This window comes from Sciurus carolinensis, chromosome 9 (assembly GCF_902686445.1).
Source record: "Sciurus carolinensis chromosome 9, mSciCar1.2, whole genome shotgun sequence".
NCBI lineage: Eukaryota > Metazoa > Chordata > Mammalia > Rodentia > Sciuridae > Sciurus > Sciurus carolinensis.
In genome coordinates this window covers 66,217,650-66,240,581 of record NC_062221.1, presented here as the reverse complement: position 1 = coordinate 66,240,581, position 22,932 = coordinate 66,217,650, and the positions used below count along the sequence as shown (strand labels likewise).

Sequence of the window (22,932 nt, the reverse complement as noted above, 5' to 3'; positions counted from 1 at the left end):
ACTCAATAAATGTATAAATCAACAGAAAGGAATATGACAGTTATGGTAGAACCAGCATTTAGCATCCCATGGAACTCAATTCTGGCTAAAGCTACAGAAGTCAGTTAAAGGAGTTATCTACTGTGCCTACTGCCCTACACTATTTCCTCTTCGGAGGGCTGTACTCATCCCGATGACTCAGGTTCACCATTTCTATGTGGTAAATATGTCTCTCTTGCTGTGTTGACTTTTTTCATATTGATAAGCTTGTGAGCTCACCTCTGTTTGGGGACTTGTTAGCGTAAGGGACTGTGATGGGCAGTAGCTGGTGCTCTGCTCTGAATTACTTTCAATGGGAGTGGTGATGCTTGCCATGTGTTACAGGGGTGGGGGAAATCTCCTGTCTTCTGTTCTTAGTATTTTGATTTGACCGCAGCTGTCCTCTTTGCCAATATGTGGCACACAGAGAGATTTTCCACCTATTCAGTCTTTTACTGTGGTCTCTCCTTACATCCACTCCAGGAAATGAACACCTTCAGTATTCTACCATTTCTCTGCACTGATTTTCCCTCTGGACATTCCCTTTATTTTATGCCTTGTGGAAGCTTCTGAGTTTCTCAATCACCAAAACTTTCAATTTTGAGCATGGAGATAAATGTGCTTTGAAAATATTTTTCATAATTTTCATAATATCTATGAAGTGGGTAGAAAGAACAGGTTCCATGTAAGAACCGGTTAAATCTTTCTAGTTTTCAAAAAGATTTAAATTCAAGAAGTTCAGTCTTATTTACAGGCTTCTCAAGACTTACTAAGATGCCATGTTTCTCATTTAGCCTACTAAAATAATAAAGTGTGTGTCACTAAATGGCTATTCTGTAAGAATTCCTACTTATTCAGGTCATGTTATGGTTTTACTGCATGCCATACTCTAGTTTGGAAATATTACATTTTTAAAACTTTGATATTTGTGGGCAAAAACTTTTTTTTCAGTTTAAGTATTATGAAGATTCATTTTTATTCTAGGACAATAAATAGAAATAGTTCTTTTAAAGATTTGTTGCCAGGTGTGGTGGCACAAGCCTGTGATCCCAGTGACTCAGGAGGCTGGGACATGAGGATTTTTCAGTAACTTAGTAACTTAGTGAGAACCTATTTCAAAATAAAAAGTAAAAAGGGCTTGAATGCAGCTCAGTAGTAAAACACCCCTGGATTCTATCCCCAGTACCTAAATACATAAATGATTGTAAGTCTTTTTGTATCTTTTTGTTTATCATACTAAGAATTATATCAAATCATTTTCCAGCTTGCTGCTTTAATTTTATGTAGACATCTTTCAATAGCAAAATACAAATCCAGTTTATTTATTTAGAGGTGCTGTGGACTGAACCCATGCTAGGCACTCCCTCTACCACTCACCTATACCCCCTGGTCCTAAAATATATTCCTAAACAGCTGCATGATGTACATCATTTCCTAAATGTGCAAAAATTTATATTTCAATAGAAACATATTGTTTTGGTTGTTTTCAGTTTTTTAATATTAGTATTATTTTATAGCTAAGATTAATTTGAAGCAGGGGAATGGATCAAAGACCTAACTGCCACACTGTTTTGTAAGAATTTACTGCCTGATGTAAACTTTGATAAGAGAAGGCTTTTAAAGACACAATGTCAAAACTAGAAGCCATAGAATCAAAGACAAATATTCTCTACCATGTACAAAATGAAAATTTCTCTGAAGCAAAACCACAAGTAATTTGGGATATTGAACACTTTTACCCTTTAGAGGCATAATCCTGATGACATTTATAATTATTAATTAATTTAACATCTTTACAACTAAAATGATTCTGTGGTTCATGAAGGGAGAAATCAGTAAATTCTGCTGGATACAGTGGCATGCCCAACTACTTGGGAGGCTGAGGCAGGCAATTGCAAGTTTGTGGCCATCCTTGGTAACTTAGCAAGACTCAGTTTCAAAATAAACTAAAAAGGGCTGGGAATATAGCTCCATAGTTGAGCACTTCTGGGTTCAATGACCAGTATTGGGGGGTGGGGAAACAGGGAGTAAAACCAGTGTATCCTGTTTGTTGTCACACTCTTAAGAACCAGCATAGTGGCTGGTACACAGGACCTTCGTAGATATTAAATAAATGAAATAGGAACATTCTGATAGAAAAACAGACACAGAAAAACCATGCACAAACAAAAACTTTCAACACATAAAAAGATGTCCAAACTTAAAAATGCCAAATTAAAACTCTCATATAATCTATAAAACTGAGAAAGCTTCCTGGTTTAACTTCTGGGAAGGTAATATCACAATTCCCTAAAATTTTAAGTATGAATATTCTTTCACTAGCAATTCTAATACAGGAATTTACAGAAACAAATGTGCAAGCATTAAGAATTTCATTGCACTGTTATAGAAGAAACAATTGGAAATCAATGTTAAGTGTCCATCAAGGAAATGAGGATTCAAAAAATAATTTGTGCAGTTCTATATAATACAGCAATATAAAGGGTCTCAAGAAAGGTATCCAAGTGGTAAAAGGGAAAGCATTGTGTGGGAGGGAAAAACAGGACTCTTCTAAGATAAGTTAAAGAACAGCAAGTGTGGGCCAGAGGTTGGGGGAAAATAAAGGAAGAGTGCATACCAGAAAGGCAGACTGAAAGCTGTTCATCATCCACTGGAGATGCTTTTGGACTCCTCTTCCCACCTCCCAGTTGATTTTCTAGTTTGAGTTCACAGCACACCAGGGGAGCTTCCAGTGGACTTGTATAGTCAGGGTGATCCAGTAACTTAAGAACTAATTATGTTCTGCTTGAAAGATCCATCCTCCTTTACCTGGCAAGAGTTCTAATTTTGAATAGTCCCTTCAGACACAGGCCCATCTACATTACTCACAGATTTATGTGCTCTGGTCACAGATCGCTTTACTCTGTCATCACTGAAGATGTTCCTGATCCAGAGTCATAATTTGTTTTTCAGTTTTTTAAAAAAATATTTTTCCAGTTGTCAATGGACCTTTATTTTATTTATTTATATGTGGTGCTGAGAATTGAACCCAGTGCCTCACACAAGCTAGGCAAGTGCTCTAGCACTGAGCCACAACCCCAGCCCTGTTTTTCAGTTTTTGAAGTGAACATTTTACTAGAACGATGTTCTGATAAGGGTATGACATGAATCAGCTCTGTATACTCCCACTTAGAAGAGGAACAAGGTTATTGGTCTTAGGTGTATGTGGCACTGCTGTTCTGTTGGTCAGGGAATGCTTCATCTAAATTAAGCATATGGGAGTTCTTTCCCTTCACCACCACCTTGTTGTTTACATTTGAGAAGTATGGTTGATGCTGACAAGAAGGGTCTTTACATTTTGGGGAAGAAAATGAGCTGCAAATGCCACCATTGGTATTGTCCCTAAGGGTGTTCTGGTGGTACCCAGTGACCTTCTGTACCCAGCTTTGCTGGGCTTTTCTTGGCTCTCAAACTTTGCTTTTCATTCTGAAGTGCTGGGATCTGAGAATCCTAGACTGAAATCTAATCATGTATAATTTCTCATACCTCATCAGAGGAGACATTTTTATTCTTCAATGTTGGCTAGTTGGAACGTTTTTGGAATCACGGGTCACTCATTCCTGTGGTGCTCTAGCCCTTGGTAGCAGCTAAAACAAAAGCATTTTCTCTTATGATTGCTCAAGGTGACCACAGTCTTGCCACTCTCACCTGGACTTTGGCTTTCCCCAGTTAACTTCATCAGGAACTCAGAAGCCTGTGGCTCTGTCCTAGGTCTATGACCATTGGTCTGACCTAATGCACTACTTGCTGGCAAGCCAGAGATTAGACTGCCTTCAAGGGACTCTTCTCTCCACAGTATTTATGGTCTCTGTTCTTTCCTGATGATAGCAACTTCTGTGCTGGAGATTCAGGACACTCCTTGAAGAAGAAATGAAGTGTTTAGTGTCCTTTCTTTTCACTTCAGAAGTCAAAGTCACTAGCATTTTGAGTACCTACACTGGATTTGGTCTTCACAATAGGATTCAGTTTAGAACGACTTCTTTCAACACTGGAAATGACTCAATTGTCTATTCCAAGTAAATGACCTTCTCAACTTAGTATTCAGAATGCTTAAATATGGGTGAATTTCTTAAAGCCTCCAAACCCAGCATTCCTTTCTCAGAAAAGGCTAAGTGGATTGATTATTTTCCTCCATAGAATTTTCCTCCACTTTTTTTTTTCCATCTTTCTCATGCATAATGAGATCTGGGTGTAGATACAAAGAACAAAATGTAAAGAAATGTTACGTATCAATCTAGAAGTAAGGCCACGAAAGCATTTACAGAAATGAAATTTAAAAAAATTGAAAAATCAGCATATATACGTCAATTTAGGACAACTGAATAATGAAATCCTACCTGATCAAAGTTTTAAGCACCATGAAAATTAGGAAAGAGGGAAGACATGAGCACTCTAGCAGACCCAGCTTGCCATAAACTTGCTTCGGGTAGAAATAAGTTTCAAAAATCATTTCTTAGGGCAGAGTCAGATTCTGATGGAGTGCACAGGGCAGGGAGTTAGAAGAAAATTTCTAAGTGTTGGCTCTGCTTCTCATTAAGTAAGTGACATTAAGCAAGTCATCCAAATTTTGTGTTCTCCTTTACAAAAAGAGGAACACAGAAGGAAAGGGAACCAAATTCCACTTAAGGCTAATTCCATATCCTTTCTTATTTGTTTTTCTGTCACACTGGGGACTGAACCCAGGGTCTTGCACAGGCCAGGTAAGTGCTCCACCACTGAGCTACACCCCCAGCCTCCATATCTATTTATTTAGAACTTTCCCACAGCAAAACAACTTGTTCCATACACAAAGTTTTAAAAAGACAGGTACCTTTGATCTGTAGAGTCTTCCACAGGTAGAGATACTCCATCAATACATGATATCAGTATCTTAAGAGAGAGACAAGGCTCCTCCTCGCTAGTCAAAGACTCTAAGCGACTAAACAGGAAAAGGATTCCATCAGGTGCTTTCACTCAGTTATTCTGGTTCTCAAGTGAATATAAGAAACAATAACCAACAAGAGCACACACACATGAACTTCAGAAATGTGATAAGAGATGGGGGATGGGAATACATAGCAAATGAAAGCAAACATGATTTACCTTCAATTTAAAAAGATCTAATATTACTGAAGGTTTTAGGCATCAGCCACTACAGGTAGAGTCAAAGAAACACAAGACTCTGAATAGAAATCAATATTCTGATTTCAGCTTGCTAACAACTTATTAAAAGTTTCCCCAGTTTTGGGGGGTGGGTAGGGGAGTATTTTCTCAGTGTGTATTACTTTTCTTATCAGAACAAAAATAGAAGGATGAACATATGTTCTTTTTCAAAATCCTATTGATTTTTTTTTTGTGTGTGTGTGGTGCTAGGGATTAAACCCAAGGTCTCATGTTTATGAGGCAAGCACACTACCAACTGAGCTATATCCCCAGCCCTCAAAATTCTATTGAAATGACAGAAATTACTTTCTTTTTCCTCCCCTAGAGTTCAGAATCAAACCCAGAGCTTTATCCAGGACCTCATGCATACTGGGCAAGTGCTCTATACAGAGATAACACAGAGGTACATCCCCAGCAGGGAAATTGGATCTTTTTAAAAGGCAAAGTCCTTCAAGGACAAAGACAATGAAAGAGGGGACAAGAACAATAATATTTTGAAAGAAGCAAGGAGATGAATGAGTTACAGCAGACTCAGCAGGCCCAAAGGCCTGAAATTGAAGTCAGTGGTAGGGGAGGCCAAGAAGCAAGTTATAGTTCAGAAAGGCTTAAAATCAGAAGTGAAAAATATGATGAAAATCAGGAGTATGGGTGGAGCTGAAAAAAGAACTGGTTGAAAATCTAAAAAAGCAGGTGGGAAGCTGGGTGCAGTGGCACAAGCACATGATCCCTGTGACTCAGGAGGTTAAGGCAGGAGGATCCCATGTTTAAGGTGAACCTCAGCAGTTTAACAAGACTCTTATTCAAAATGTAATAATAAAAAGGGCTGGAGTTGTAGCTCAGTGATAGAGTGACCCTGGATTCAGTAACCCCCCAACCCCCCAAAAAGCAACAGCACTTGGATCCCTATAGCCCTTTCCCCTACCTTGGCAAATAACCAGTTTCATTTTCTGGGAGGATAACAAGGATAGTCAGGCAAACTATGTTCAGCTGAGAGCAAGGATAAGCTAGGTTAAGATAGGATAAGTAAGTTTACACAGTGAACTCCTTGTCCACCCACTTCCCTATTTGGCTTCCAGAAGACTGGCAGCCAGGTGTATATCCCTATGAAGGAAACCAGTACATGGGGTGGGGCAGACAGAACATAATATCTCAACAATAAGGCCTACCGAATACTCTAAAGGTTAAGGAACAGACTCCAGATCCCTCCTAATTCTACTGCTCCTCCTCTACCCAAGATTTAAGTTATTATTCAGAAAGAGTAAAACAGAAGATCTGCAGATGGGGATTCCAGGCACAATTTGAAAATGAAACTACACAATGAATATGAGATTGCCAACATTTCTTCCCCTTGTTTCCCAGAACCCTGGCAGTCTTGTCTTATCCATCCAAGCAGACGATTGAAAAATGATTCTCTGGACAATCTTTTTAGTTCACAAGAAAACCCATAAAGATACAGATATTCCCCACAAAATGGCCCAGCATGGCTCACAGTACACCCCAAAGGGAATGTCCCACCATGTAGTCAAAATTTCCAAGTGACTTCTTAGTGGCCATTCTTTTTGTTTGTTTTGTTTTTTTCTTTTGGTGCTAGGGATTTGTTCAACCAGGGTTTCAAGCCTGCTTCATATGTGCCACCATGAGCTGCACCCTGAGGCCGTTAGTTTTTATATAAATATATATATATATATATATATATTTTTTTTTTTTTTTTTTTTTTTTTTGGTACCAGGAATGGAAGCCAAGGGCAATTAACCACTGAGCCATATCCGGCCCCTTTTTTACATATTTTATTTTGAGATGGCCTCGTTAAATTGCTTAGGGCCTCACTAAATTGTTGAGGCTGACTTTGAACTTGAGATCTTCCTGCCTCAGCTTCCCAGGTGCTGGGATTAAAGGTATGTGCCACCATACCCAGCCTTAGTGGTTACTCTTAAAAATGACCTTAACAACCAAGAATCACCAGACTTCCTGGGATGAAAAGCAGATTAAAACAAACGGATAAAACAAAAATTTATATAGATTAATCAAATTTAAAAACTAACAGAAATGGCTGTAAAGGGGAGTTAATGCTGGGGAGAAAAAGCATTTTCATACTTTGCTGGTGGAATTACAAACTGATACCATCCTTTTGGAGGAGAATTTGGTAGTATTTCATAAAACTACAAAAGTATTTACCTTTACACACAGCATACCCACTTTAAGGAATTTACCCTGAAGACACACCTGCAACAATGAAAATACACATGTACAAGACTATTCACTGCAACACTGTTTTCTAATAGCAAAATACTGGAAACAACCTAAAGGTACTTACACAGGAGAGTGCTTTAGTAAACTATGGCTTACCCACACAATGAATTAAGTTGTAAACAACCCCCAAGGATTTAGCCATCTGTGGTGGCACAGGCTGTAATCCCCATAATTTGGGAGGCTGAGGCAGGAAGATGGTAAGTTCAAGGACAGCCTGGGCAAATGATGAGACCCTTTCAAACAATAAAAAATTAAATAATAAAATATAAAATAAAATAGGCTGGGAATTCAGATGAGTGGTAGAGTATCCTGGGGTTCAAGCCCCAGTGTGGGGGTTGTGGGGATTCACTATATGAATGATTTCCAGAATATATCATTAAGTGAATAAATTTAAGTTCAAGTGAGTAGCAATAATGTGCCACTGTATGGAAGGGGACACCAAGAGAAAAGAATGGAGGAATTGGGAAAGAGTAGAAAAGACAAAGAGAGAAAATGTACTTATTTGAATATACATGCCTTTTTGTAAAGTTCTAACTTTTTAAAAGCATGTTAGTGCTTCATATACTTAAACAAACCTAACTGTATTTCAAGTGAAGAGTATAACCATATTGAAAGTAGAAGAAAAGAATTAGCTAAAGAAACTTTGGAAAATAAATATTTTGGCCTTATGCTCTAGAACTAAAGACAAAAAGACTGTACAAATAGTGTACACTAGTTGGTAAACTTGCTTTTCCACAAAAATATGTTAATCCAGAAAATATTAATATATACATATATTTATATACGTGTATATATACTTACATTTATTTATGGAGGAGTGGGAGAAAGTACTTGCGATCAAACCCAGGGTCTCATGCATGCTAGGCAAGCACTCTACTACTGAACTCATACCCAGCCCTAAAACCATCACATTCCAAAATAGAATGAATAAGTACACATGTTGTGCATAATTAGAACTGGAGTTTTCACTGTTGGAGAAAGAAAACTGAAATAATAATGACGATGAAAGAAACAGTGAGAATGAATCTATGGTGCTAAACTGAAACTGGAGGTAGAAAAAACACAGAGTGGTTAATAAACATACAGATATCAAAGTATGCTTATTTATACATATGTGTGTGCAAGTGTGTGTGAATATTTGAGAGAAAGAAATGGGGCACAGAAAACACAAGATGAGCCTGGGATATCATTATGGTGCTGGAAAGGTACAAGCACTCAAAAATTAACAATGACAAGCCAAAAAGACACAAATCAACTTGAAGAGACTCACAATGACCAAGAAAACTTTCAGCAACCAAATGCATAATGACAGTGATGGGTTATAATTGAGTAATAAAATGAATATTCTTAAGTTTACAGTGATACAAGGAACTTGACTTGATACATAAATAGAGAAAAGGGGCAGCTCTTCCTTACACAGAATTTCAAATTAATCAGTACAGAAGGAATGATGGAAATAGAAGTTAAAATCTACAACACCTCTAAGAAGTAAGAGACTCAGGCAAGAATAATCAATGAATACTAAAATTAGAAAGTGAAAACTACAATGACAAAAAAAGATATACATAGTCTCAAAGTATCCCCCATGTGACACATTACAAAGAGAAAAATAGCTTTCAATTGAAAAAATGTGCCAAACATCTCTGTAACCAGGTGATCAAAGTTAATATCACCAATAGAAGACATATGGACATTATGTGCCTCCTGATGTGGTCCTATATCATCACTCTTGTGGTATTCTTGTCAAAAATGTGTAACCTGAATTCATTCATGAGAAACAACAGACACTGACTGAGCAAAACTCTTCAAAGATGTCAATTAAGGTCGTCAAAGACATAAGGAACTGTAAAGTACAAGGAAAAAGCGATTCTCTGTCTGGGGAATATCCAGTAAATCAGTAGTTCAAGATAGTTCAGTTTAAAAAGTAGACAATGATGGTGCATGTTTCTAATCCCCGTGACTCAGGAGGCTAAGGTAGGAAGATTTCAAGTTCACAGACAGCATTAGCACTTTAGTGAAAAACTTTCTCAAATAAAAAAATAAGCCAGGCATGGTGGCAATTCCAGCAACTCAGGAGGCTGAGGCAAAAAAGGATGATCGCAGGTCCAAAGCCAGCCTCAGCATATGAATGAGGCACTAAGGAACTTAATGAGACCCTGCCTCAAAATAAAAAATAAAAAAGGCTGGGGATGTGGCTCAGTGGTTAAGTGCCCTTGAGTGCAATCCCTGGCACAAAAGTAAAAATAAATAATTCTAAAAATTAATAAAAAATAAAAAGACCTGGAGATACAGTTCAGTGGTAAAGCTAATGGGGTTCAATCCCCGGTGCCACTACTACTACTACTACTACTTACAGGTAACATGACTGTGAGTGCAGCAAAAGAGACTCACCTAGTACTTGTCGAGGCCCTGGATTCAATCCCGCCACATACAACAAAAAAGAGTATCACACACAAATGCACAAAAGCTGCTTAGAGTCCACAAAAACTGATTGAGTGGGAGGAAAGCACATAATTAAGTTCTTAATAATCCTCATGCAATTAGAAAAAATTACCCATACCATGTCTTTAAAAGTTAATCAAACATGCTTGTGGTGGTTATACCACCAATAATGCTGAAACTGTAAAAATATACGAACATTGATTAACATTTCAATTCAATAAATTCAAAGAATTTGTGATCTAATATGAGAGACATTGCCAACAAACATTAAAAAATGTATGCATTATAAAAAGGGTAAAATTCAGGGAGTTATGGAATGTCTGATAAAAGGGTCAGGGAAGACCTCTCAAAAGAAACTATTTTTCAGCTAAGACAAAGAGAGGCAAAATGAATAGATAAACAAATATCCCAGAGAGGGAACACAGTATTCCAAGGAACTGAATGAAATTCAGTATCTCTTAAAAGAGGAGCTAAGGAGGTAGAAAAGAAAAATGGTGCTATTTAACATGAGGGTGGTATGAAGCCACTGAAGAAGGAGTACAAGATCTGGTTTGTATTCTTGAAAAGATCACTCTAACTGCAGTATGCAGGATGGCTTAAGAGAAGGCCACAAGGCAACCTGTAGGAGGCTATTACAGGTAAATGTAGGCACAGTGTGACAGCTGCTTGGATTAAGGGAAAAGTTGGGGGAATGTGGCAAAGTAAATGATCTTGAGATCTTTTCAGGACCCAGAAATGACAGGACATCGGGAAAGCCTCTGGTGGGAATAAGAGTCCTGACACAGGCAGACAGTGGTATGATTTATACGGAACGTAAATGGAGAAAGACTGGGGACAGGTCACACTGGCTATGCCCTCAGCTTTTGACATTTTGAATGTGAGGTGACTCTAAGAAATCCAAGTGGACACATAGTGTTGAATATACAATTTCAGCTGTAGTTAACAAATGTTCATAAGTCCATCAGACAGCAGAGCCCAGAGAGAGAGTGTTTCTTAAACTGAGTTCCACAGGATGCTAGGCTACTACTACACAGGAAGTGGTCATGCATATCAGGAGAGAAGAGGGTGAGGGGGAAAAGTCCATACACACAGTCTTTATAATAAGCCAGAATATAAAAAGTAAATTTTTACTAGGGATTGTACAGAGGTGATGCTCTAACACTGAGCTACAATGCCAGCCCTATTTATTTATTTACTTTTGAGACAGGGTCTAAGTTGTCCAGGCTGGCCTCTAACTTGTGATCCTCCTGCCTCTCTTCTCCTGTCTCAGCCTCCAGAATTGCTGGGATTGCAGAGGTGTACCACCATGTTTAGTGAAAAATATTCTTCTATCAGAATTTTTTTATTGTGTTTGAAGGCTTAGCTTAAAAGTCTACCAGAAAAAAAACCTGATTTATAATCTAATATAATTTTATGTAATTCTGTCAACCAACAAACCCAAGAGACATTTAGTAAAAACTTTCGATGTAATTTTTACTACTTTCATCAAAAAAAGTATTAAGGAGTTTAACTGGTTAAGAAACTACAAAAACAGAATTCCACAGAGTTACTACTTAAAATAACTTTTTTCCTCTCTGGGCTCAAGCACCATAAAACCCAAAATAAAGCCAAGCACTGTGGTATGTGCTTGTAATCCTAGAGATTTGGGAGGCTGAGACAGGAGGGCCTAGTTTGAAGCCAGGGTGGGCAACAAAGTGAGACCCTCTCAAAAAACAAACAAACCAAAAAACCAAAACACAAACCCAGAAAAACTCAAGTAGAATTTTTACGGTTACTTGTTAAAGAAAGAAAAAGAGAAAAAAATTAAGGCAGCAAACTGTTGGATATCTTGGGCCTCTTGCATGCTATGCAAGTGATTATCATTGAGCTACAATCCAGGCTTTTGAGAATCTCTCTAAAAAATAGAGAGTTGGGGATGTAGCTCAGCAGCAGGGTGCTTCCCTAGGCATTCATGAGTGCCTGAGTTCCATTCCCACTAGTGAAATAAATAAATCAGTAATACAAAAGCCCACATAGCACTTCAGAACTACTGAAGTAGGGCACAGGCATTCGGAGTTTTTATTTTTCGTGACAGGGTCTATGCTGTTCAGGCTGGTCTCTAACTCCTGGGCTTAAGCAATCCTCCTACTTAGCCTCCCAAGTAGCTGTAAGAGTAGGTGAGATTCAAGTCTGACTTGATGCACTGACTGCATCTCTTTCCCTTCTCCCCTAATATTTTTGTAACCTGTGTCCTTTACACTACAGTGGTGAATGTTCTCTCCAGAGAAAGGCAACTCCAGTCACTAAAGAATTCCAGTTCCTGAATTGACTCTCTCCACATTTTCAATGAACATGAAATGAATGTTTAAGAGGCAGAGTGGGGTGTCTTCAAATCTAGTTGCAGAGGATGCCATCTAAAGGGGGCCAAGGTGTAAACAAAGGCCTCCCCAGCTTTTCTCCTAGTAACAGCCTCCTGGGAAAAGCTATCTTGAGTAAAGAGCAAAACTGATTTAAGTCATCCTCTTCATATACCAATGTTTGATCAATAAGCACAAAACATCTGGCTGACCAGCAGGGGGTCTGGTTTGTTCCTGATGCTGCCCACATAAGGCACAGACTGCAGTTACGTTCTGACCACAAGAAAATTCTGGCACCTAAGCGAACATTTAGTAAAAAAATATTACTTACTTATTCTGGACAAAAGAAAAAACAAAACAAACAGTTGGGTACTCTTAAAGGAGTTTAACTGGAGTCCCAAAACACATTCATTTAATTCTTCTAATTTACATAGTATAAGAAACTCCACTTTTTACATGCAAATTGAATTAAAACCACTACCAAATGGCAGGCTGGAATTTCAACTCAGCTCTCCTGACTCCGAGGGCCAAACTCCCACAACCTCTACAGCATTTCTCCTCAGAGTGCCCATACAGGGGAACGAGGGTTGACGCTGCCTTGCACAGATGGAACAGAAAAGGCAAGTGTTCCCTCCACCTTAATGTCCACATTCTTCCGCCAGAAAAGGGTCCCGTGGGCATGGGGGAAGAAACCAAGGCAGGAAGGAGGCAGAACTACCCGAACAAATTAAAACCCTTGACTTCCAAGATGACAGGAGCTGGGGGCTCCTGACCACAGTCTTCCTCTCAAAGTCTTCCCTACCTTCAGGGAGAGCGGCCGGAACGCTAGCTTTCTCGCTGCGTGCGTCGCACAGCTTGGGCTGGAGAGAAAGAAGGGAAGGCAGAGGTCCCTGGAGACGCGCTCCTTCCCCGTCCCTAGAAGACACTATGCAGGGGAAGAAACTGCTGCCCCGCGGCTCGAGGCAGGAGGTTGTTGGGGGCAGTTTAACGCTCAAGGTCTCCGGCCAGGGCGCGGAGCTGGCGCGCAGCTGCGCGGGGAACAGCCGGTCACCCAGCCGCGGGCCGCCCGTGTTCCCGCTTACCTGCGTCCTTTGCGCCCCTCACCTGCCCTGCCAAGGGCCCAGAAGCTGTTAGCACCCAAGACTGCATCTCCCCTTCGCCAGCCCCAGGGAAATCACCTCCAGGAGGAGGTGCCCGGCCCGCTAGCTGCGGCCAACGCCTGCCCAGCTTCTCCGGAGACGCTGCTCGTCTATGCAGCTCACTTAGCGGGTCACCTCTTCCATTTCCCTTCCGCCTGCAGCCCCGCCCGCGCCAGGTGCAGGGGGCAGGGAAAGAAGGCACCCGCGTGGGGGCGTGGCGCCGCTGCTCCTGCTTTGGAACAGCCTCTCACCCTCCTGCCTCTTGTATGTATCACCCTGCTGGAGAGAAATACCTAGCTAACATTCTCTGACTTACCTCTCCCAAGGCACCTGCCCATCCTTTGCGTGGGGGAAGATGAGGTACCAGGACTGATTCCATAAAACCATAATCAGAGAAGTAAGGTTGTCCCCAAAGTAAAATAAGACTGTTATCAGAAATAAAGGAAAGAGACACTGAAAAGGCCAAACAAAAGACATTTTTCACTGCAGCAGGATGCAAAAAGAATGCATGACCTGCCAGTCTACAGAAAACCACAGGGCCAAAAGATGTATTTCTACCTGCTCCCTCCTACTCAGTCAAGCCCTGGCTCACAGCACTTTCTTGTTTAAGATGATAAGTTTTGGTCTGAATCTGGGCTTAAACCTTGTTCTCCCATATATTACCTAAACCTTTTAAGGTAAATTTCCCTACCAGTCAAGAGGGCTAGACTCTAGCTCTGTTATGCCTAGCATATAGTGATCCCAATAGAATTCAATTCAATGATGCATGGAGAGTTTTTGACATAGCACCTAGAACATCAAAAGAACTCAGTAAATAGTATCTACTACTGCTGCTACTAGTAGTACTGCTACTAACCTACCAGGATAAACTTCAACCTCTCCTCAGAGCACAGAACACCTATTGGCAAAACTAACAGCTTTCAAGTGTCAATCCATAGTCAAACTTTCAACTCTGCAAAAAATGAGAAAAAAATGAGTGAAGTTAGTTTTTCATGAAGCTAATATAAATATATACACCTTTTTTCTTGTTAAGTTGCCCTGTTATACACACACACACACACACACACATATATATATATAAATATATACACTTTTTTCTTGTTAAGAATTTTTGGTGTTAAAGAGAAATAGTTGTTTGACTTTTTAAAAATGCATTTTTAATTACCAAATTAAAATATTGTGGACTCCATGTCTGCCCAGTGGGGACCCAAGGATACCTTGTACACATCCTTCCCCAGCAGTGTTACCAGGTGATCCCATGGGGTCTCTATAGTAGAGGGATCACCACCCCTGCTCCTTGCTCTTCATACTTGGCTTCCTTTTCTCTGAACATTCTCTGTGAAATTATACACTTATTAATTTGTCTATTGTCTGTCTTTTCTCTTAGGATGAATTCTAGGGATGGGTATGTAGCTCAATGCTAGAGCATTTGTCTAGCATTTTTGTGACTCTGGCACTGAAAATAAAAAGAAAGAAAGAAAATACAGAAAAAAGAAGAATGTTAATTCCAAATTTATTCATCTCTGCATGTTTAGCTGTTAGCATAACTCCTGACACATGTTAATATATTCCTTCCTGGAAAAAGAAAGGGTGGGGGGGGGAGAGAGAGAGAGAGAGAGAGAGAGAGAGAGAGAGAGAGAGAGAGAGAGAGAGAGAGGACTTTAAAACAAATGAATAATGCAAATTCTATGATGGTAGAGTCCTGGGCTTTAGAACCAGACAGAGCTCCTTGAATACCTACCTGCTCTAATGCTGTCCTTCTCTGCAAAACAGTCATAAATGCTAATGGGAAAATTAACTGAGAAAATAAAAGCAAACTTTCTGCGTGTAATACTCTCCCCTCAGTCCCTGTTTTGGCACTGACTTGATTTCAGTATCTTTCCAAGGCCTTTTCCAAGCCAAATTACCTCTGTAGGGGAGAACAGGTAATATCTTCTTCACTCATGCAAGTTCATGGCTGACACCCCTAAACAAAAGGCAGACTAGTAAGAGAAAAGCATAACAAATGTATTCACCAAAGTTCTATATGACTCTTGAAGCTTCAGAAATGAAGACCCAAAGACCCAGGGAATACTATGTTTTTCTGCTTTTAATTTCAATGAAAAATGAACAGTTGTGTAAAAGTACAATTGGACAAAAGGGAGATGATCCAATGGAAGGGAACTCAGCAAGGTCTTTCTGTTCATATTATTCTTGGCCTTTCTGTGCAACATTCCTTCTTTCTAGACAGAGGAAAGACCCCTCTGGGATGAGGGCATCATGATCTTTTTTCAAATGAGGGCGGTCAGAAGATTCCTTTGTGACCATGCTTTCTATACAAAAGTGATGGAAGGTCACAGTGACCTTCTTCTGTGGCTTTCTCAATTGCCAAGGTGCCATATTTTGGGTATCAATTTCTGAGTTCCAATATATATATATATGGAATTTTTGGCAGTGCTGGGGATTGAACTCAGGGCCTCACACATGCTAGGCCAGTGCTTTACCACTGAGCCACATCCCACCCCCCATGCCTGATGACACAGGCACAGACTGCACTTGGCAGCAATAATAGGGCTCCACTGAGCTCCCGGGTCACGTGCAGTGGCTGACATGCTGAGGCACCCCAAGGTCATTGGCTGAACTATGAATCTGTGAGCAAGAGCAGGCAAGATCTGAAGACAAGCACACAAATTAGCAGACCTGGAAACTCACACAGGATCTGACAGCTAAGAGAAAGAGGAGGGAGGCCTCAGGAGAAGAAATGTGGTAGAAGCCACCCTGAGCCTCGCTGTCTGCAGGGATCTTGGCTTGTTTGGAGAACTGACGGTTCAATGCTGGTTCTCAATTGCCTGGATGTATGTTTGCTTAAAGAGGAAACGAAATCAAGTGTCACTATTCCTATCTAGACACAGAAACAGGGATAATGGATTTGCCTATTGTGTTGATCCCTAGCACAGGGGAAAATAGTTGTTTTATGTTTTCATAAAAAGTTGCACAAACTCACTCAGAGGGTGTGTTTGTTTCTCCTGGGAGAGTAGAGCATCCCCTCTCCCACTGTCCCCTCTACAGGAATGCTTGACCCCTCTCCTCTCCTGAATGCCATTTTTCCTTCAGGCCCCAGAAGAGACATGTGGTCTGCCCAGTGAAAAACTCCACTTAAACTCCTGTAACTCAGTTTCTTTATATGTAAAGTGGATATAATAACAGAACCTCCATTAGCATGGTTTTAAAAGAAACAAATGCTGTGTGCTCCACACAAAAGCAGAGCAGAGGAACTGGCTTGGACAGAGGCAGCTCTCAGGTGTGGGGAACTATGTTCAGGAGTCCAGGCCCAGATGTGTCTTGGAAAAACATCTTGACCTTTCTGTCTTCTGCATCTGAGATGGAAAAGAGGGTGCCGAACCAGGCCTTCTCTAAAACTCAAATCACTTGGATGTTGTAGCTCTTGGATATTGATAAGTCCTTTCATGATTTTTTAATATCCACACCTTAGAATAGTCCTAAGAGCCAAAACTCCAGGATTACTGAGGGGAAACTATTATCTCAGAAATTTGCAAAATTGAAAAAATATAAGAAGGAAGGAAAAGAGGGAAGACCATAAGAAAACAAGAAAGAAGAAAGGGAAGAAAATTCCAGTTCTAAATAGTTGACCACTGGGGTCAACTTGTGTCTTCTGACCACACATAAGAATCTACTCTAGGGAGATGATAGATTGATAGATGATTGATAGATAGATAGATAGGTAGATAGATAGATGATAGATAGGCAGACAGAATGTATTCTTTTAAGTTTTAGGGACAAAGATGATTATATTTTAAAAGAGTAAAGAACATATAATTCAAATACACAATAGTTATTCTCAGGTAGATAAAACTGTGGTGAAACTCCACTGCAGAATTGTATATGACAATTTCATTGATGTGCTTCAGGATTATACAACATTATACTTATAAAATAGTGTTGAAATTTTTAAAGTAAATTATAAAATCGAACAGTGTGGTCAAAGAATTATTTTTTACAGTCTTTTTATATTTACCAAATATTCTCTAAAGTGTTTTATAATAATGTGTGTGCATTCACAAGCACCAGTTCTAAACATTGAGCTTGTTGGTCATTCAGGTTAGGAGTTTAGGTTAGTATTAGCTGTACTTAGATTTGTCCCTTTTCTTCCTGTTTGAAACATTGTATAAGAGTCATGATGGTGACAGCCATGTTCTTGTCCTAGAAGGGAGGAGGGTGACTTTTCATTACCTGGAGATTCTTGTGACGTTTGACATATTTGACTCAATGGAAATGTTATAGGCCAGGTTATATGGGCAATGACTAAACAGACTCCATTTTACCTTGAGACTCCATGTTATACAGGAAGTACTTCTCCCATGGGGATACCCTTTCTCTTTACCCATCATCAGTTGCTTAGTACGACGTATTTGACAACACAAAATGGTAATTCCTGTATAATGAAATATTGTTCTCTTTTTGATTCTTATTTTCCTAAACAATATACCATGTCAAAAGTGATGTCAACAGTGATTGTCTAGATGTTAGTAACCATTCTTTAGTTTGTATTTAAGTAAGATCATTTTGACCCACTTCCCCCCACTTCTGATAATGATTTTCGATTTCATGATGTTAGTTTGTAATTTTAATCATAGCAACAGACACTTAGGATTGATGTACTGACTTAGGTATAAAAAAACCCTACAACCCTATGGTTGGGGCTGTTCTCCCAATAGCTGTTTTGGGGGCATTGTGTGAGAGTCAGCAGGTCAGCTAATAAAGACTCTCAAATTTGGACTTCTCACCGGTGATTGGTCTGTTCTTAAGTTGCGCCCCATAACAATTCTAATCCCATTCATCACCCAGAAGAGATCACTCACATCAGTGTGAGAGAGAGAGGAGCCATGCAGAGCAAGCCACAAATGACCAGCTGATCAAGTGTCTTAAAGATTAGTGCTCACAGGGGGGTCAAGTTGATCTAGCTAGCTTTACATAACTGCCTGTTTAGAATCCCCCTCAATCAAGAGCATTTGGTTTGCCGATATGCCCCAATGCTTCAGCAAGCATCTCATTTGCTTACTGCCTCACTCTGATGCACAGACACAATTGCTGTAGGTTTTCTTTACACTTACAACTTCGTGTTAATGGGGGAGAAGTTGAAAAGCTGTTAAGAAATAAATATTTGACTTTTCTAATAGTAAAACTATTAATAAGAGGAGGAGGAGGAAGATTTATCATCAATATGGTTAGATGCCAATTTCTGTTAAATTGTGAAAGTTTACTTTTTATTGCACTTGAAACTCTTAATTATGTATTTTAAAATTATTTTCTCTCCTTTGTCACTACAGTCAGCAAGATTTTAACATAAGAATCTTCCTGAAATGTTTGTCACCATTTTGAAGGTCTCAACCCTTGTGAGACCTATAATTATAACCTTTACTATATTATGCTGCTAAGTTTATTGTAGTTTTTTTTTTCTTTTTCTTTTTTTTTTTAATCTTTTAGTTCTTTGGCTAAAGTCAATGAAAAAAAGACCCTAAGAATGGACAAGTCTCCAAGAAGGAAAGAAGTCTGAGCAGTCTGTTTACTTGTGATGCAAGTTCAATGTGAACAAAGCACTACAGCACAGGAAGAAGTCACAGTAAGATTTGCAAGTAGCCAGGAACTGGGTGTTGAATAGTACCTCCCCCCCCCAAAAAAAAAAATGTTCCCATATCTTAACACCTGAGATTTGTGAATGTGGCCTTACCTGGAAAAGTCTTTGTAGATATTATTTAATAGAGGATCTCAATATGGGATCTTCGTGGATTATCTGGGTGGGCCCTAAAATCCAATGAAAAATGGTCATGATCTGTGTGAAGTATATGCAGTTCTCCTGAGCTAGGGTGATGAATCAGATTAGAAATATTAAAGGCATGAGAAATATAAGGAATAAAGAAAAAAACAAGGAAATAAGGCTCCACTGGGGACCAGCTCTGATGGATACTGAGTCTGACAAAAAACAAGAACCTGGTTTGTACTATTTCGTTCCACTTTCGTCACGAAAGCGACTGTAACTTCACCTCCGAAATACATAATAACTGTTTAGAAACACACCTTCTTGCTTTTTTTAAATTACGAGATTAAGACATGCTGGAAGACGTGGCATTTGAACCAAATATTTTTCTATGGAGCTACGTAAAACAGGAAAAGATGAGTGAATCTGCCGCGAGGAATCTGCTGGCTGTGAAAACTAGCTGGTTAGCCAGCTGACGTTCCCTACGCCCCGACTCCTTAACAGCTCCCAGTGTGCTCACTGCTTCTGGACCAACCGAGAAATCCTGTCAAAGAATATGAAGAAAAACCGAGAAAGATTCTGCCACAAAGAAAGGGAATTTGTGTATAAATTCAAAGTGGGAACTGAGTGCTTAGAATTGAGAGTACCCCTCAAATTTCCTGTTCAGGAAAATGCCAGTCATTTGTATGGACGTCTAATGCTGCTTCATAGCTTGCCATGCTTTATAGAAAATGACTTAAAAGAAGCTCTGAGCCAGTTTATAGAGGAAGAATCCTTCAGGGATTATGATACAGATGCTGAAGCATCTTTGGCAGCTGTGAAATCAGGTGAAATCGATTTACATCAGCTGGCAAATACATGGGCCAAAGCTTATGCTGAGAGTACATTAGAGCATGCAAGGCCTGAAGAACTCAGCTGGGATGAAGATTTTGCAGCTGTATATCATGATCTAATACATTCTCCTGCCTCTGAAACTCTTCTAAATCTGGAACATAATTACTTTGTTAGTATCTCAGAACTGATTGGTGAAAGAGATGTGGAGCTGAAAAATTAAGAGAAAGACAAGGTATTGAAATGGAAAAAGTAATGCAGGAATTGGGAAAATCACTGACAGATCAGGATGTAAATTCACTGGCTACTCAGCATTTTGAATCTCAGCAGGACTTAGAGAATAAATGGTCAAATGAATTAAAACAATCAACAGCCATCCAAAAGCAAGAATATCAGGAATGGGTGATAAAACTTCACCGAGATCTAAAAAACCCCAACAACAGCTCACTCAGTGAGGAAATTAAAGTTCAGCCAAATTAGTTCAGAGAATCTGTGGAAGCAGTTGGAAGAATTTATGAGGAACAGAGAAAGTTAGAAGAAAGTTTTACCGTTCACTTAGGAGCCCAGTTGAAGACCATGCATAATTTGAGATTGTGGAGAGCAGACATGCTCGACTTCTGTGAGCATAAAAGAAATCATCGAAGTGGTGTGAAACTCCATCGGCTTCAAACAGCACTGTCACTTTATTCTACATCTCTCTGTGGTCTGGTTTTACTAGTAGATAATTGAATTAATTCATACAGTGGTATTAAGAGAGATTTTGCCATGGTTTGCTAAGAATGCACCCATTTCCATTTTCCCCGAATTGAAGAGCAACTGGAAGTTGTACAGCAGGTGGCACTTTATGCTAGAACCCAGCACAGGAGCAAGTTGAAAGGAGCACATGATTCTGGAAACCAAAATGGAGGAAGTGATGATAAGAATAAGAATACTGAGAGAAATTATTTAAATATATTACCTGGGAAATTTTACATAACACGACATTCTAATCTCTCAGAAATCCATGTTGCTTTCCATCTTTGTGTGGATGACAATGTGAAATCGGGAAATATCACTGCTCGTGATCCTGCCATTGTGGGACTTTGAAATATACTCAAGGTTTACTGTACCCATGACATCACAACAATAAGCATTCCTCTGTTGCTGGTACATGATATGTCAGAGGAAATGACTATACCCTGGTGCTTAAGGAGAGCAGAACTTGTGTTTAAGTGTGTCAAAGGTTTCATGATGGAAATGGCTTCATGGGATGGAGGAATTTCTAGGACTGTGCAGTTTCTTGTACCACAGAGTATTTCTGAAGAAATGTTTTATCAACTTAGTAACATGCTCCCCCAGATCTTTCAAGTTTCATCAACACTTACTCTGACATCCAAACACTAAACCCTTATAGATGGACACACTTGCAGAAGTGGATAGTTAAACTCTCCAGGAAATTGAACTATGCTGGAATCCTGTCAAGCGAAAGATGTCCAGAAAGAGAACCTGCAACCTAAGCCACAAATGAAATCATGATGTACATCTGTGAAACATTCCAAAAATTTGTAAACTGAACAGACTAGTGATCAGCCCCTAAATGAAACAGTCATTATTTAAAAAAAAAAGAACCTGCATTTTATTTTCATAGGTAGGGACATTAAAGAGTTTTAGCATGACAGGCTTCTTGAGAAGAACAGGATGATGATGGGAAAAACAAGTTGTTTGGGTCTTGGCAGCTTATGCCCACCTCCACTCTACCTCTGGGTGGCTGTGTTTGAACCTAGGGTTGTCTGAGCCAAGGCAGGGTGTTGCATAATTTGAACAGTCTTTATTGGTAAAATTTCACTGAGAATTCCCAGAAAAACAACCCCCTCCCTTGTGATGGGTCAAAAAACCTACAATTCATATACAGCCTCTGATATCTTCCCCCTTCTTTATTTTTTAAATGCAAGTGGTGTGTGGTTACTTGAAGTTCCCAAATCTCTGTTCTGAGGGTACAACAACCTATCAGCACAAGAGAATTAGTAGCAAACACATCATTCCAATAATACACAATGCAGTAAGCTTCCACATATTTTCAGATTAAAGCCATTTAATTCATGAAGTATTTGTTCAGCTAGAGACACATGATCCATGAGATTGATCCTGGTTTTCTGAATATCCTGGATGTGATGATGTAACTCCAAAAGGTTCAAGGTGTTGTTATCACTATGCCAAATGCCCATTAGATGATTTTTGACCTTTTCCCAATCCCACTGAGAAGCATTATATTGGCTGCAGTAATGCAGGCATACTTATAGCCAGCATAGCATTTAAACTTTTGTTTAGAGTTGAGAGTGGAAAGTTCATTTCCAATATTTATGATAGTAACTTCTAAAGCATTTAATTTAGTCTCAATCTTTTCATCAATATTTACCTGATTATGTAGGACTTTGGAAGTATTTTGAGTGAACTATTAAGAAAATTAGCATGTTGAATGTTTTGAGATATGTCTACTGAAATTGTCACAGTATGGGTTATAAAAGATATTAAAGCAACTTTTCTAAGAACTATAAGGCAAATAGTTTGCCTGGGTCTACTTAGCTGGGCATGCATCTGTCGTAAAACTTGAACTCCAGAATCATCACACCTTGGCCCTGCATATTAGCAGAGTAAGACAAAGGAGGGTTGATGAAGAACAAGTGTTCCTTTCTCCCTATTATATCTGGTGATACAGTTGGTCAGATTACATCTTTTACAGGTTACACAATATTTTTCTCCTTTTCTCTTCACGTTACCAGAAATTAAAGCATAAGGAGATTGAATATAGGCCTGCAGGCCATAGCAGGAACCCTCCTTGCAGTTCCTGTCTACAAACACAGGCATGAAGCAATCTGTGAAATGGAGAAAGTCTGAGGCAGCTATTAAATGCCACAGACCTTTTTGCAAGATACCTTCACTGTAAGTAAAGATATTAACCACAAATCCTCCAGGAGTCGTATAATCTTGGTGTAACTGTCTT

At 39.4% G+C, this 22,932-nt stretch overlaps 2 pseudogenes; one reads left to right on the top strand and one right to left on the bottom strand.

Moving 5' to 3' along the window:
* Nucleotides 1-2,079: 2,079 nt before the first annotated feature.
* LOC124993640 (sentrin-specific protease 5-like) lies at nt 2,080-4,221 on the bottom strand (annotated as a pseudogene).
* Nucleotides 4,222-19,654: 15,433 nt separating this feature from the next.
* LOC124993364 (protein C12orf4-like) lies at nt 19,655-21,335 on the top strand (annotated as a pseudogene).
* The last annotated feature ends 1,597 nt before the right edge of the window (nt 21,336-22,932 follow it).